This window comes from Eschrichtius robustus, chromosome 14 (assembly GCF_028021215.1).
Source record: "Eschrichtius robustus isolate mEscRob2 chromosome 14, mEscRob2.pri, whole genome shotgun sequence".
In the NCBI taxonomy this organism is placed as follows: Eukaryota; Metazoa; Chordata; class Mammalia; order Artiodactyla; family Eschrichtiidae; genus Eschrichtius; species Eschrichtius robustus.
Genome location: NC_090837.1, coordinates 97929315 through 97943913, shown reverse-complemented (window position 1 = coordinate 97943913; position 14599 = coordinate 97929315). Strand labels below are relative to the sequence as shown.

Here is a 14599-nt window from a genome sequence, read left to right as displayed (position 1 = left end):
GGAAAAAGAAATTCTAGAGGCAATTAGAGTGGGAGGATGATATCTATTGAATGTGTACCCAGTTCCTTCAAAAATACACTGAATCCAGAATCTACTTCTGTAGTTCAAGAGTGACTTGGATCTTACGGAAAGCTGTTTGCTTTTATTTTTATTAATAAAATTAGGGAGCTATAGTTAAAGAAAAATACTGTATGTGTGTGTGTACCCTTTGTAAAACAGTTTGTATAACAGCAATGTCAACAAATTGAGGGTAGAAAATGTGTGAAAGTTTTTTTGTTTTTTCCCACACAACCAAAGTTGTACAAATCTCCTTTCCTTTCCTTTTCTTCCTGGATAAAAAGAAGTGAAGTGACAAGTGGCTTGTGTGTGTATGTGGTTGTGTGTGAATGTGGGTGAGTGTGTCTGGCTGTAGTCTAGAAGTCTCCCTCAAACGCCTTCCTTGTTTAATTTTTTATGTTGCACTTTGTGGAGTTCATGCACCTAATTTTCTTGCAATCATGACCACAGCAGAACCTGTCCAGTTATTGACTGGAATTTAAGAGGATTATCGACTTTGTGGATATCACCAGCAAACTGTTAATTACAAACCAGAGATGAAAGTGATTTCAGGGCTTTTGTAAGCAAAAATATAATTACAAAGGTAAATCTGTTGATGAAGAAAATTTTTTAGAAACTCAAAATGCATGTAGTGTGGTCTCTTGGAAATTATTTAGTTTCCTTTCTTCATTCGGTTTGGGTAATATGCAGTTTAATAGGACTGAACAAAAATGAACTGAGTGTGTATCATGCATGAAACTTTGTGCTCCCTGCTACGACATGAAATGCTGAAGGCTGCTGCCCTCATTATGTGAAAAGCAGTAAGAGATGGAGGGAATGGCCATAGGATTTTCTTAGAAATATCAGAGACAATGAAGTTTGGATCATTTACCTTTTACCTGTCAAAAGACCCATTTCAATTTTATTGAAATGAATAAAGTCAATCTCTGTCACTGTGCTCAAAGATGCAAGGCCATCTTCATGCGAAGCGTGACACCCCTCACAGGGAAGCGCCCGCCTTTCCTCCTCCCTGGGTCCTTTCCCTGGCATGAGGGACCTTCCAAATGCCCACCCGTCACTTTATTTTTTTTATTTTTATTTTTTATATAAATTTATTTAATTTATTTATTTTTGGCTGGGTGGGTCTTTGTTGCTGCGCGCGGGCTTTCTTTAGTTGCAGCTAGCGGGGGCTACTCTTCGTTGCGGTGCGCGGGCTTCTCATTGCAGTGGTTTCTCTTGTTGCAGAGCACGGGCTCTAGGTGCATGGGCTTCAGTAGTTGCAGCATGCGGGCTCAGTAGTTGTGGCTCGCGGGCTCTGGAGCGCAGGCTCAGTAGTTGTGGCGCGTGGGCTCAGTTGCTCCGCAGCATGTGGGATCTTCCTGGACCAGGGCTCGAACCCGTGTCCCCTGCATTGGCAGGCGGATTCTTAACCACTGTGCCACCAGGGAAGTCCATCCGTCACTTTCTTAAATCGTGCTCCTTATTCCCTCACATACATTTTCCTTGAAGTTCCCATGCATTTGGGGGCATTACATCCCCCAAATATAGGCATGGTGGGATCTTATAAATACTTTAAAAAGCATTTAACTGGAGCTTGGCAAGCCTGACATTTGCAGAGACGGCTGTTGGCATATGCGAGGTTTCTACACAGCACGAAGCGGGACAAACCCTGCTGCTTCCCTGTGGCCTGGACTCCCCAGTATCCAGTCTTCACTGATGTCTGCAGGGCAGGAGCCCTTCTTCCCAAATCCCAGTCACCCCAGGAAGAAGCAAGGAGGCATCTGGGGGGAGAAGTAGTGGTTTGTGATCCTGAAACCGGCATCCAGATGGAACCCACTATGGCCTAAGCATTAAGAAATATCGGGGTGCGGGGGGAAGAGTGACTTGAGTCAGGGACCTGGAAGCGTCCCGCGTCAGAGTCACTGCCCCGCACACCCCTGGGCTCCTCTGGCTCCCTTACCCCCACCCCCCACCCCCCGTCCACCCTCTGCTGCAAGTGGGCTGAAGGCTTGGACAGAGGACTGGGAAACGGGCAAGCTTCGTCTTCGGCACGGCCAGTATCCCCGCTCCGCCGCCCTGCTGACCTCCCCTCTCTAACTCCTGAAACCCCCAGACCAACCTTTTCTGAGGAAAGCATCAAGTATTTCTGGGACGGTGGACACATTTCTCTTAGAACCACCAGCATTGGAACGTGGTTGCTAGACGCCCGGCCTGTGAGGGCGGCTGCTTGGGGAAGACAGCCCTGAAACCACACTGGGAGCTGGGGCCCTTCTGGCCGGCCCGGGGGGACCAGGGCTGAGTGTCACCAAGCACCAGACTTCCCCTCCCCCTAATAAGCAGGTTGGGTCCCCGCGGGCTCCGGGAAAGCGTCAGATTCAATTCCCTGACCTGGAATCTAAGCCGGGGGGGGGGGGGGGGGGGGGACGCCAGGGTCTCGGTCTGCGTCTCCCTTCAACCTCCTACTTTTCCACCATCAGGAGGAGGGTGAGAATGCAGGGGAAAGGACCACCGGACTGTGTGCAGGTGACTAAGGTCCAAACAAGAGGCTTCCTTTGGACCAAGAGGATGACACCGACCACAAGCCAATAGGTGCTTCAGGCCGCAGGCCTCAGGGCCGCCCCTGCAAAAGCGCGTCTTCTGGTCTGTTTTGCGAGCGCTCTTCGCCGGCCTCCTCGGGGAAGCCTGTGTCCTCCGGCGGAGCACCTGTCCGGGTGCTGGGCTGGACGAGGGCTCCCCGGGCGTTCTCCAGGGGCCAGGCGTCGCTGGGGGCCCCGGCGCCGGCGGCCGTGGAGCGGGGTGTGGAGCGGCTGCTCTCAGGGCTCTCTCCCCGCGCGCTCGGGCCGGGTGCTTCGGAGGCTCAGCCCGCGAGCAGAGGATCGAAGAGCCGCAGTTCAGCCCCGGCCGGAGTCCGCGCCCGCCTCCAGGGGCTGCCCCCGCGCGGGGCCCGTGAGTGCCGCCAGCCCGCGTGGCGGAGCGGCCCGGAGGTGGTCCCGGCCGGCGGGCAGTAGGTGGGGCGGCTCGGCCCGGCCCGGCCGTGTTTACCTGGCTCGCAGGAAGCCCGGGGGCCGGGGGAGGGGCGGCGGGCGCGCCCGGCGCTCGGAGCCGCCGCCGTCAGTCGTCGCCGCGCGCCAGCGAGGACGAGCCTGCCGCCCCGGCGGCCCGCGTCCCCGACCCGGAAGGCGGCGCCGGCGCCCCGGGACCCCGCGCGCTTGGGGCCCGGGCGGCGAGGAGGCGGCCTGGACCCCGCGGCGCCCTTGGCCTGGGAGCGGCGAGCGCAGCGCGGTGGGTGACCCTCGCCGGGGGCGGGAGGGCCCCTTTGCGCCCTCGGAGCGGGGACCGCGGGGACCCGGGCGCGGGGCTCCCCCGGGCGGCGGCGCAGGTGGCGGCAGGTGGCAGCCGGGCGGCCGCCCTGCGAGGGGTGGGCGCGGGTGTAGACGCCGATCCAGAGCGGCGGGGCTGTCCCCAACGGGTGTCCAGGTGTGGGCTCGGCCTGGCCCGGCGGCCGGGGTCGCGGGCAGAGCGTGGGAGGGGGTGAGGGTAGAGTTTCGGGTGAGAGGTGACAGAGGTCAAGGAGGCCGCCCCGACCTCCGCCGGTTGGCCGCACCAACGCGCGCTGGTAGCGAGCTTTCGGGCAGGTGGGGGTCCCCACCAGCCTAAAGTGCTTCTTAATGACGCACCTGGAGCCCAGCGGACAACTCCTGCCGTCCCCCCGCCCCACGAGCCGAAAACCAGTTTCCTTTTGAGCGCCGAGGGCGGCGACAGGCGACTCTCCGGGCTTCCGCCTTCCGGGGGCCCGTCCCAGCTCAGGCCGCGCCGCCTGCGCCCACCTGCGCCCACCTGCGCGCCTGGCGCCCCCGGGCGCGAAGCCCCCTGGGCCCGGCGCCGGGTTGGGTGGCCCTTAGGGTGCCCTGTGATCTGCACGATTCCCTGACATTCAGTGGCTCTGGGTCCTTTGGGCTGCTGGTGGCACTGCCTCGTTTCTTTTAGCGTCTCCTTTCACCTCGTTTCAGAAGGCAGAGTGGGGCTGGGAAAAACGTTTGCGTTTCTTTGGTGATCTCAGTAGGAGTCTGGCAGGAAATTGGCGCTTTCTGGTTCCTGGTTCTCTGTTTTCCAAATGCTACAACGTGAGAATCGACAACGCCTGTTCAGTTTGCCTCTGCAGCCGTGGAAGGCACGGGCCACAGCCGGGATGTGCTGGGAGAGGTGTAAACACGGTGCAGGGGGGCCGCTGGCCGTTCTGGCCACGGATACCCACACCTGGCCTAGAAAGAGAGATTTTCAGAGGGAGGGAACTCTAGGGTGCGTCCTATTTAAGACCTGTGGGTTTTGGAGAAGACTTTAGCCCCCCAGCTCAGGGAGATAGTTTACAGAGTGGCCCACAAGTCTGGGACGCCCCTGAATCAGGCTCAGTCCTGGCCGGACCACCTCTGAGTGCTGCGGGCCTCCTGGGACGTGGTGACCCAGGTGCAGAGCCAGCGGGAGCCTGGAACAGAGAAGCTCTTCAGGGAGGGATGGGCCCAAAGGACCAGCAAGTGGGCCGCAGCCTCACAGCTGTGTTTCTCCCAACCCAGGAGAAGTGCCCATCAGTCGTCGTATTTTTTTTTAAGTGGGATAAACCAACACCTGAAGGGAGGGAATCCAGTTCAAAATTATTGTCAAGTGTTGGCTAACGGTCACTCCCAACGGTTTAACTGTTCTGAAATGACTCCCTTCATTAACTCAGGGTTAAACAATAGCTGTTTGGTTCAAATCCACTTTAGAAACCTTCTGTTGTTTGACTTTTAGTTTCTCTTTAGATTCTTTAAAAATTTGACACAGTATCAGCCACTGTCTCTGTGCCTTTTCCACCCAGGTGTCCAGGTAGCATTTTTGACCACTTGCAAATTGCCAGGCTGTCTTCTTAGAGCAATATATCACCTCACTGATAGGCAGCATGCCCTGGGATACCCTCATTTGATATAACTACCCTATCAGTACCCTCATTTTTACTGCCTAGGAAACCAAGGCATGGAGACACCCAGGGCGCCCAGGACTCAGTTCTGGGAACCTGCCACCAGCCCTTTGTTGCTGCCCTGCAGGGCAAGTAGGACACCTTGCAAAACCCACAGGGCTACCTTCCACCTCTCTGTTAAAATTCCACCGCTAATGAGCGGCCACGCCCAACAAAATATGCTTCCTCTTCGGGATGATTGGCCTCGAAGGCCGCCGCTGTCAGGTCTCTGTTAGTCATCTTTTCCTTCACTTCCTCAGTAAAGTTGACAGTAAAGAAGGAAAGACGGTTCTCTAATTCCTCAGTACGCTTTTTAGTAAGTAGTCATTAAGCAGTAAGACACTTCTGTTGGTCCGTGAGAGCCACTGAAGGAAGCTTAAATCAGCCTGAGTTTGGGGCCCCAGGAGGTGAGTTTAATTTATTTATTTATTTATGGCTGTGTTGGGTCTTCGTTTCTGTGCGAGGGCTTTCTCTAGTTGCGGCGAGCGGGGGCCACTCTTCATCGCGGTGCGCGGGCCTCTCACTATCGCGGCCTCTCTTGTTGCGGAGCACGGGCTCCAGACGCGCGGGCTCAGTAGCTGTGGCTCACGGGCCCAGTTGCTCCGCGGCATGTGGGATCTTCCCAGACCAGGACTCGAACCCGTGTCCCCTGCATTGGCAGGCAGATTCTCAACCACTGTGCCACCAGGGAAGCCCCAGGAGGTGAGTTTAAAGCAACAGTAATTATGCACAGGGAGACCCTGGTGGTCCCACTCAGCAGAGATGAGCAGAATTCGAACTCCACCTAAACGTGTAGCCATCAGGCTTCAGCCAGAGAAACGGAATAGATGGGAGAGGCACATGAGTGACTTATCGCAAGGAGTTGGGGCTGGAGAGGCCGACCAGACAGGAGGCTGGAGCTCTCAGGCGTGAGCTGAGGCCACATCCAGAGGTCACGCTGCAACCAGGAATAGGCAACAGTGCATATTCTGAAGCTTTTAGCAATGTCTCAGAGTCAATAATTGCTAAAAATTCATAAATATGGATCTGGACTCTGTGAACACCACTGAGTAAGTGTGAGGCTCTGTCATTAAAAAAAATGGATGGATGCCTAGAGAACGAGGATAAACAGACTTAGGTGAGGTATCTGGAATGTATCAAACATTCTAAAATTCAGCGATATAAAACAAACTGCCCAATAGAGAAAGATGTGACTGAACAGGCTGGCCAGAAGAGAAAACCCAGATGGGCTAGTAAAATATGAAAAGGTGTTCAACCCACTAGTTCTCAGGGAATCAAAAATCACATCAATGGGATCATTTTTCATATCCATCATACTGGTAAAAATTTTAAATTCTGACTATACCAAGTATTGAGGAAGATGTAGAGAAGTGAGAACTCACATTATTGTGAGTAGGAGTGTAAATGAAAACAGACACTTTAGAGAAGAATCCAGAAAAGCTGATGACAGACATTCCCTATGACCTCGTGATTTCACTCCGAAGTGCACCCTCTAGGGAGAGCCTGGTCTGAGTGCACAGGGCACATACAAAGGTTGCTCATGGAAGCAATTTTTAAAATCTTTTTATTTTGAGATAATTGTAGATTCACATGCAATTGTGAGAAATAATAGAGAGATCCACACATGCTTCATAACATCTTGCGAAACTATAGACAATATCACATCCAGGAGATTAACATTGGTACAATCCATCAGCTGTGTTGAGATGTCAGATTTCGCTGGTTTACGTGTGTGTGTCTGTGTGTAGTTCTCTGTAATTTTATCACACATGTACAATCGTGTGACCACCCACCTCAGGTAGGACAGCTCCATCACAAATTCCCTAGGACTGCCCTTTATGGCCACAGCCAACTTCCCCCTTCCCCCTCCCTATGCCCTTGGCAACCACTAATCTGTTCCCCATTTTCTGTAATTTCATCATTTCGAGAATGCTATTTAAGTAGAGTCATGCAACCTTTTTTGATTGGCTTTTTTCACTGACTGCAATTCTCTTGAGATCTCTCCAAGTCGTTGAGTGTACTGATAGCTTGTTCTTTTTTTGTTGATGAGTAGTATTCCGAGGAATGGGTGCCCACCCCGCTCCCGTAGTTGTTTGGTTTTAAGCATTTGCCCTTTGAGGGTTTCCAGTTTGGGGCTATTCGAGTAAAGCTGCTACGATCATCCATGTACAGGTTTTTGTGTGAACACAGTTTTCATTTCTCTGGGATAAATGCCCAAGCAAGAGTGCCATTGCTGAGTCAAATAGCAAACACGTATTCCATTTCATAAGAAACTGCCCTCCTCTTTTCCAGAATGGCTGCACCGTTTTACATCCTACCAGCCAGGTGTGAGTGATGCAGGATCTCCACGACAGCCTTTGGCACTGTCACTATTTTTTATTTGCGCCTCTAACAGGTGTGCGGCGATACTTCACTGTGATTTTAGTCTGCGTTTCCCTCACAGATCATGATGCCAGTAGTCTTTCCATGTGTGCGTCTGCCATCTGCACGTCCTCTCAACTAGCAGCCTGTTCTCGTCTTTGCCCTTTTTCTGATTGGGTTGTTCGGTCACGTTAGTTCCTTTTATGTTCTAAATACGACTCCTAGTTTTGGTTTGCAGTTATTCTGTCAGTTTAGCTTGACTTCATCCTCTCCACAGAGTCTTTTGCAGGAAGAAAGTTTTTCATTTCGATGAGATCCAGTTTATTAATTTTCTCCTTTTATGAATTGCGATTTGGGTGTGAAATGCAAGAACCCGTCACCTAGCCTGAGTCTGGAAGATTTTCTCCTTTTTTTTCCCCTACAGTTTTATAGTTCTACATTTTACACTGAAGTCTGTTGTCCATTTCCAGTTAATTTTGTATGAGGAGTGAGGTTTAGGTGGAGGGTTTTGGTTTTGTTTGGTTTTTGTTCCTACCTAGGAATGTCGAATTGCTCCAGGACTGTTTGTTGAAAAGATGATCCTTCCTCCATGGAATTGCTTTTGCATCTTTGTCAAAACTCGTGTCCCCGTGTTTGTGTGGGTCTATTTCTGGTTTCCCTGATCTGTGCCCTTGATCGGGGTGTCTGTTGCTGCACCAGGACCACACTGTGCTGATTTCTGCGGCTGGAGGGTGAACCTTACCATCAGGTAGCGTGAGTCCTCCTCCTTTCTTTATCAAAATCCTGTTAGCTGTGCTGGCTCCTGCACCGTTCCATACGTTTTAGAATAAGCTTGTTTGTGTCTACAAAACCCTTGGTGGCATTTTTATAGGAATTTCATCAAATCTATAGATGTACTTGGGGAGAATTAACAGTTTTACCGTGTGGAGTCTTCCACGCTGTGATCACAGGTTGTCTCTGTTTATTCAGATGTGCTTTTGTTTCTTTCATCACTGTTTTGTAATTTTCAGCGTATAGATTCTGAATCTGGGGGGGGTTTTTTAAGAGTATACCTAAATATTTCTCTTTTTTTGAGTTATTTTTAAATAGTGTCATGTTTTTAACTTCAGTTTCTACATGTGTGTTGTTAGTTTACACAAATGTGGATGATTTTTGTGTGCTGACCTTGTGTCCTGTGACCTTGCCTAACTCCCTCACTAAGCCTAGATTTTGGGGGTAGATTCCTTGTGATATCCATGCAGACCGTCATGTTACCTGTAAATGGGGAAGTGTTATTGCTTCCTTTCCAATCTCTATCCTTTATAATTTCTTTTTCTTGTTGTGTTGCACTGGAACTTCCAGAGCTCTGTTGAATAAGAGTTGCAGGAGTGGACATCCTTGCCTTGTTCCTGATCAAAGGGGTAAAGCATTCACTTTTTCACCACTAAATATGATGTAGCTATAGGGTTTTTGTAGAAGTTCCTCATGACATTGAGGTAGTTCCCCTCTGTTCCTAACTTGCTGAGAGGTTTTGTCATGAATGGGTGTTGGATTTTGTCAAATATTCTTTCAGTCAATTGACAGGCTCCCGTGATTTTTCCTCTTTAACCTGTTAGTATGATGGATTATATTGGTTAATGTTCAAGTCGGTGTTGAACCACCCTTGCATGTCTGAAATAAATTCCACTTGGTCATGTGTATAATTTTTTTATATGTTGCTGGATTCACTTTGCTAGTATTTTGTTGAGGATTTTTGCTTCTAAGTTCATGAGAGAGATTGGTCTGTGGTTTTCATTCTTTGTACAGTCTTTGCTGGTTTTGATATCAGGGTATTATGAGCCCCATAAAAATGAGCTGGGAAGTGCTCCCTCCTGTTCTAATTTCTGAAAGGGTTTATGTACAAATGACATTAATTCTTCTTTAAATGTTTGGTAGAAATTTCCAGTGAAACCATCTGGGGCTGGAGATTTCTTTGGAAATCTTTGGAGGGGCATTTTCTAATTACACATACAGTTTCATTAATAGTTGTAAGATTATCCAAGTTATGTATTTCATCTTGGATTTTGGTAGTTGGTGGGTTTTGAAGAATTGGCTCATTTCTTGTAAACTGTAGAATTTATGAGTGTACTGTGTTCACAGAATCCTTTATTATCCTTCTAATGCCACAGGATCTGTAGCGATATCCCTAGTTTTATTCCTGATAGTGATGATTTCTGTCTTCTCTCCTTTTATGTGAGAATCTTGCTAGAGCATGATACATTTTATTGATTTTTTTTTTCAAAGAACTAGCTCTTTGTTTAATTGATTTTTCTCTATTGTTTTCCTGTTTTTGGTTTCATTGGTTTCTGTTCTTATCTTTACTATTTCCTTCCTTCTACTTTCTTTGGATATATTTAGGTGTTTTTGTTTGGTTTGGTTTTCTAGTTTCATCAGTTAGAACTTAGATTATTGATTTGAGTACCTTTCCTGTTTTCAATGTCAGCATTTTAGTCCTATAAATTTCCCTCTCAGCACTATTTTAGCTGTGCCCACGTGTTTTTTTCAAATGGTTTAAATGTTTATTGAATCGAGATTTTGTGTGTCCAAGATCAGGTCAAAAAGTGAACAAAATGTGGAAGGGGTTGGCTGGTTGATGGCTCCCAGAAAGAGAGCTGAGGTTCAAGGTGTAGCTCTGCCAGGCTCCATGCGGTGTTGGGTCAAGCCTCAATAAAGGTCAAAATCAAAGCAATAGCATTGAATGGAAAGCAGCCAAGTTACAGATGAATAAATACAGTATCATTCTATTTATTGAAAAATTTTAAATACACAAAAGAACACACTACCTGTTGTGATCACACAGAGCTGAAATAAATACAGAAATCACGCAAATTGGGCTATCCATCAACCTCAGGAAGCTGCTTACCTGTGTCTAGGGAAGGATGGGTTTGTATGAAGGGAAGGGAATTTGTTTTATTTCTGAAACATTTTGAGATTTTAGACAAAGAAAGGAATGTGTCACTTTTTTTGAGGGAAAAGGTAAGCCAGTTGTGTATTTTTTTCTGTACCTTTTCTTTGTAATAATTAATCACTTATGTTAACAGTAAAGAAGCCAATGCCAAGTTTGGGGGGATGACACTAAAGAAGATGAAATGATGGAGAAGCTGGGAAGATTAATAGCCTCAAAGAAGAACCTGGAAGTAGGTTGGGGTGAAGTTACTAAAGTTAGGTAAAAGCAAGAGCAAAGAAAAAGAGAGTTGGGGAACTTCCCTTGTCCCCATTATCATTTGTAAACGGGGTACAAACAAGGAAAACTAGAAGTGGAGTTAAGTAGGGTGATCTTAGAAGAAGGGCTGTGCCCTGTGAACCAGCCAAGGGCTGAGATTTCAGGGGGCAGTGGGGGGAAGGTGGGCGCCGCGCCTGGCCTCCATTCAGCCTGTGAATTCAACTTGCGATCTGCTGTCTTTCTTTTAAGAACCATTTACATCTGCTTAAACATGAAGGACGTGAGGGGGAACTAGCGCATTGGGACCCAGCTGGTTTTCCTTCTTCGCTGCCTGAATTTTTCCTGAGTCCCTCATGTGCATAAGTTTGGCCTCTAAGTACCGTCCAGCATGTTTTAAATAGAGATCAGCCAACCAGGGCCTCCCTTCTCGCTCCTCCACCCGGTGGGAGAGCTGGCCCCGGACGCGTCCGCAAGTCCGCAGGTCCCCCTCCCGTGGGCACCGGACTGCCTCCCCGGCCCAGGGCGCCTCTGCTCCCTTCCACTCACCCGCTCCAGACTCGCCATGTCGGCACCAATGTCTGCGGGCCAGCGACTGGTCTACGGGGGCCACTGGCCACAGGCAAGTGCAAGGACGCTGAGGTGGCCGAGGAAAGGTCTGTAACTGATTTCCTGTAGAATTATTTCACTTTCTTTAAGAGTGAGGGGATTAACATTCAGCTGACCCTTTTTCCAAGATAAGAGAAGGAAAATGAGGTTTTATTCACAGTAAGTGATTAACCAAATTTCATGCTTTGTTCTATATTAGAGACTAATATACAGAGCGTGGAAAGACGGGTCCCAGAGGCAGCTGAGGGCCTGGAAGGTGGTCACCCCGACACACTCACACTCTGTCACACACACACACCCCCCACGTGCTCATGGCTGGAGTCCGCACGTGACGGCTGGTGTGGGGTTGGCAGCCCTGCATGTTAGGGCAGCATCTTGTGCGGTAAGAACTACCCCTCCTTCGCCGAATGTAATTATGCCTGAGGTTTAATCCTCTGAACTTCTCAACCCAAGAGTTTATTTCCATGTGATACCTGTCGTTTCAAACATGTGTGTATATATATATATATATATATATATATATATATATGTATATAATGACGTATCTAAAACCCACTAAGAAGCCTAACTAATCTCTCCCACCACTCAGACAGACTTATTTTCTTTCTTTCTCTTTTTATGGTTTTCAGTTTCTTTCTTTTTTTAAAATTGAAGTAGGGTTGATTTACAGTGTTGTGTTAGTTTCTGGTGTACAGCAAAGTGATTCAGTTATGCAGATAGAGACATATTCTTTTTCAGATTCTTTTCCCTTATAGGTTATTAAAAAATATTGAGTAGAGTTCCCTGTGCTGCACAGTAGGGCCTTGTTGTTTACCTATTTTAGATATAGTCGTGTGTATCTGCTCATCCTAAACTCCTAACTAATCTCCCCACCCTCTTTCCCCTTTGGTAACCGTAAGTTTGTTTTCTGTCTGTGAGTCTGTTTCCAGACAGACTCATTTTCTAAAAGGACACAGAATAAATGCAGTGATGATGTCTGGACAGGCCCTGTCAGCGTCCTGGGGTGAGACGGTCCGCCCAGAAGGTGGAGGCCCTCCTGCCCACCCCCCGCCCCCGCGCTGGGGAGCCGGGTCAGGTCTGTTCCCCAGCAACCCTCTGAATCAAGCGACATCCTCACCCTGTTGCAGGCGAGGAAACGCGAGTTCTCAGCACTCAGCAGATCTGGGGGGTCGTGTGAAGCCCAGGGCGTCCTCTGCTCTGTCCAGCGACACGTGTGACGGCCAGCCATGCCCACCCTGTGCTCCTGAGCTCTCAGAGCACATTTCCAAATCCAGTCGTCCCTACGCCTGTGTCAGACTGCACTGTCTCAAGTCAGTGTCCCACGGCTGGGAGGGGCGTTGGGCCCCAGCCAGCCCCAGGCCTTGTCCCCAAGCTGGTCACGAGTGCTGGGACCAATCAGAAACCAGGCGCTTTTTAAAATTATTATTTATTTATTATTTTTGGCTGCACTGGGTCTTCGTTGCTGCGTGCGGGCTTTCTCCAGTTGCGGCGAGTGGGGTCTACTCTTCATAGCGGTGCGCGGGCTTCTCATTGCGGCGGCTTCTCTTCTTGTGGAGCACGGGCTCTAGGCACGTGGGCTTCAGTAGTTGCGGCGCGTGGGCTCTAGAGCACAGGCTCAGTAGCTGTGGTGCACGGGCTCAGTAGTTGTGGCTCATGGGCTCTAGAGCACAGGCTCAGTAGTTGTGGCTCATGGGCTTCGTTGCTCTGTGGCATGTGGGATCTTCCCGGACCAGGGCTGGAACCCGCGTCCCCTGCATTGGCAGGCGGATTCTTAACCACTGCGCCACCAGGGAAGCCCAGGGGCTTTTGTTTTAAAACGAGCTCCTTGGGGCTTGCCTGGTGGCGCAGTGGTTGAGAATCTGCCTGCCAATGCAGGGGACGCGGGTTCGAGCCCTGGTCTGGGAAGATCCCACATGGCACGGAGCAACTAGACCCGTGAGCCACAACTACTGAGCCTGCGCGTCTGGAGCCCGTGCTCCGCAACAAGAGAGGCCGCGATAGTGAGAAGCCCGCGCATCGCGATGAAGAGTGGCCCCCGCCCGCCGCAACTGGAGAAAGCCCTCGCACAGAAACGAAGACCCAACACAGCCAAAAATAAATAAATAAATTTATAAGTAAAACGAGCTCCTTTTTAAAGGAAAGAATTGGTATGAAAAGATACAAGAACGGCGTTTCTCTTAGGGTGATGTGATGCCGCACATCAAAACTGATGCTGGTTTTGAAAAGGGGTCAGTGGCTGATAGCTGGTGACGAGGGGGGTGACGCCCTCCAGAGCGTGAGGGAGCTTCTCCGAGGCCCAAAACCGCAGCTTCTTACAGGAAATGAGTTTCTGCTCAGAGCCCCTTGGCAGTTGTTCTCCTTGGTATGTGTTGTAAATTTCGAAATGCAAAAAGAGTTGCAAGAGCCATTCAGTATGTTTTACTGAACACACTGGTTTTTAACATCATGCTGATTCTGACTACATAGTAATTAGGCTTGGGTTCGGTTTATACCTCCCCACTGTTAAAACCATCTAGAAAACAGAGACTGGTGTTGATGCTTCTTCTGAAAGTGAGTTGACTTGGTTGCATTTTATATCAGGTTTTGCTTTGATCGGTGGCCAGCATTCAGTGCTGACCACCCTGACGGCAGCTCTGAGTGACCCCCAGGGAGTGCCAGGCCATGCCCTGCGCCCTGCAGGCGACATCTGAGTGCTGAGGGTTCCGTGGCAGCCCAGGGTCCCAGCTGGTGAGGGCGGCAGCTCAGCTCGGGGGCCCCCGGGGTCTGCCCGGCCCCATGACCGGCAGCTCCCCGGCTGGAGTGAGACTTCCTATGAGTCATGGCTGGAAGGGCAGGCAGAGCCACTAGGGTGACACGCCTCACTGTCGTTTGGTTTTCTGAAATGTTTATTTCAGAGAGTGACTCCTGCAGTCAGATTTCCCTTTGTTTCATGGGACCTGGGGGCAGGAGGGTGGAAGCAGGTGAGGGTTTGAATTTTGTCAGAGGGTGGGGAGCCTGGTGGCCCCATCCTCGATGTTTTGAGTAAAGAGAGGGCTTGTGCTGGCCTTGTTCACCACTGATAGCAGCGCCCGCAAGTGTCGGCCCCGCCTTTCGGGGTGTCAGGCGGCAGAGGATCGCCCCCAGGCCACATCCGACCCGCCCCTGCAGTTAGCAGCCCCTGTCGCCGCAGCCCTGCGGGCAGGAGCAAAAAGCCAGGTGCAAGAACGTTCCTCCAGTAAAGATGGGCAGATGCACGGCCTCGCCTACACCAGCCGCCAGACTAACCAGAGAGGAAGGAAAGCTCAGATGGCGCTCACCTCCATCCGGAGTCTGATTGGATACCTGCCTGAATCAGTGTAGACGGCTGCAGGGCTGGGATTGGCTGGGGGGGCAGGATACCCAGCGCCCCAGCAAAGTGTCTGCCATGGCCAGCGCCTGGCTCCGAG

At 50.2% G+C, this 14599-nt stretch overlaps 1 protein-coding gene across 1 annotated transcript in view; it reads left to right on the top strand.

The window, feature by feature from the left end:
* The first annotated feature begins 3272 nt into the window (after window positions 1–3272).
* The window catches only part of MBP (myelin basic protein), a 116040-nt gene continuing 104713 nt past the window's right edge, over window positions 3273–14599 (top strand). The window contains exon 1 of the mRNA XM_068563093.1: window positions 3273–3318. The gene's annotated coding sequence lies outside the window, so the exon portion shown is untranslated. The remainder of the gene's footprint in view (window positions 3319–14599) is intronic.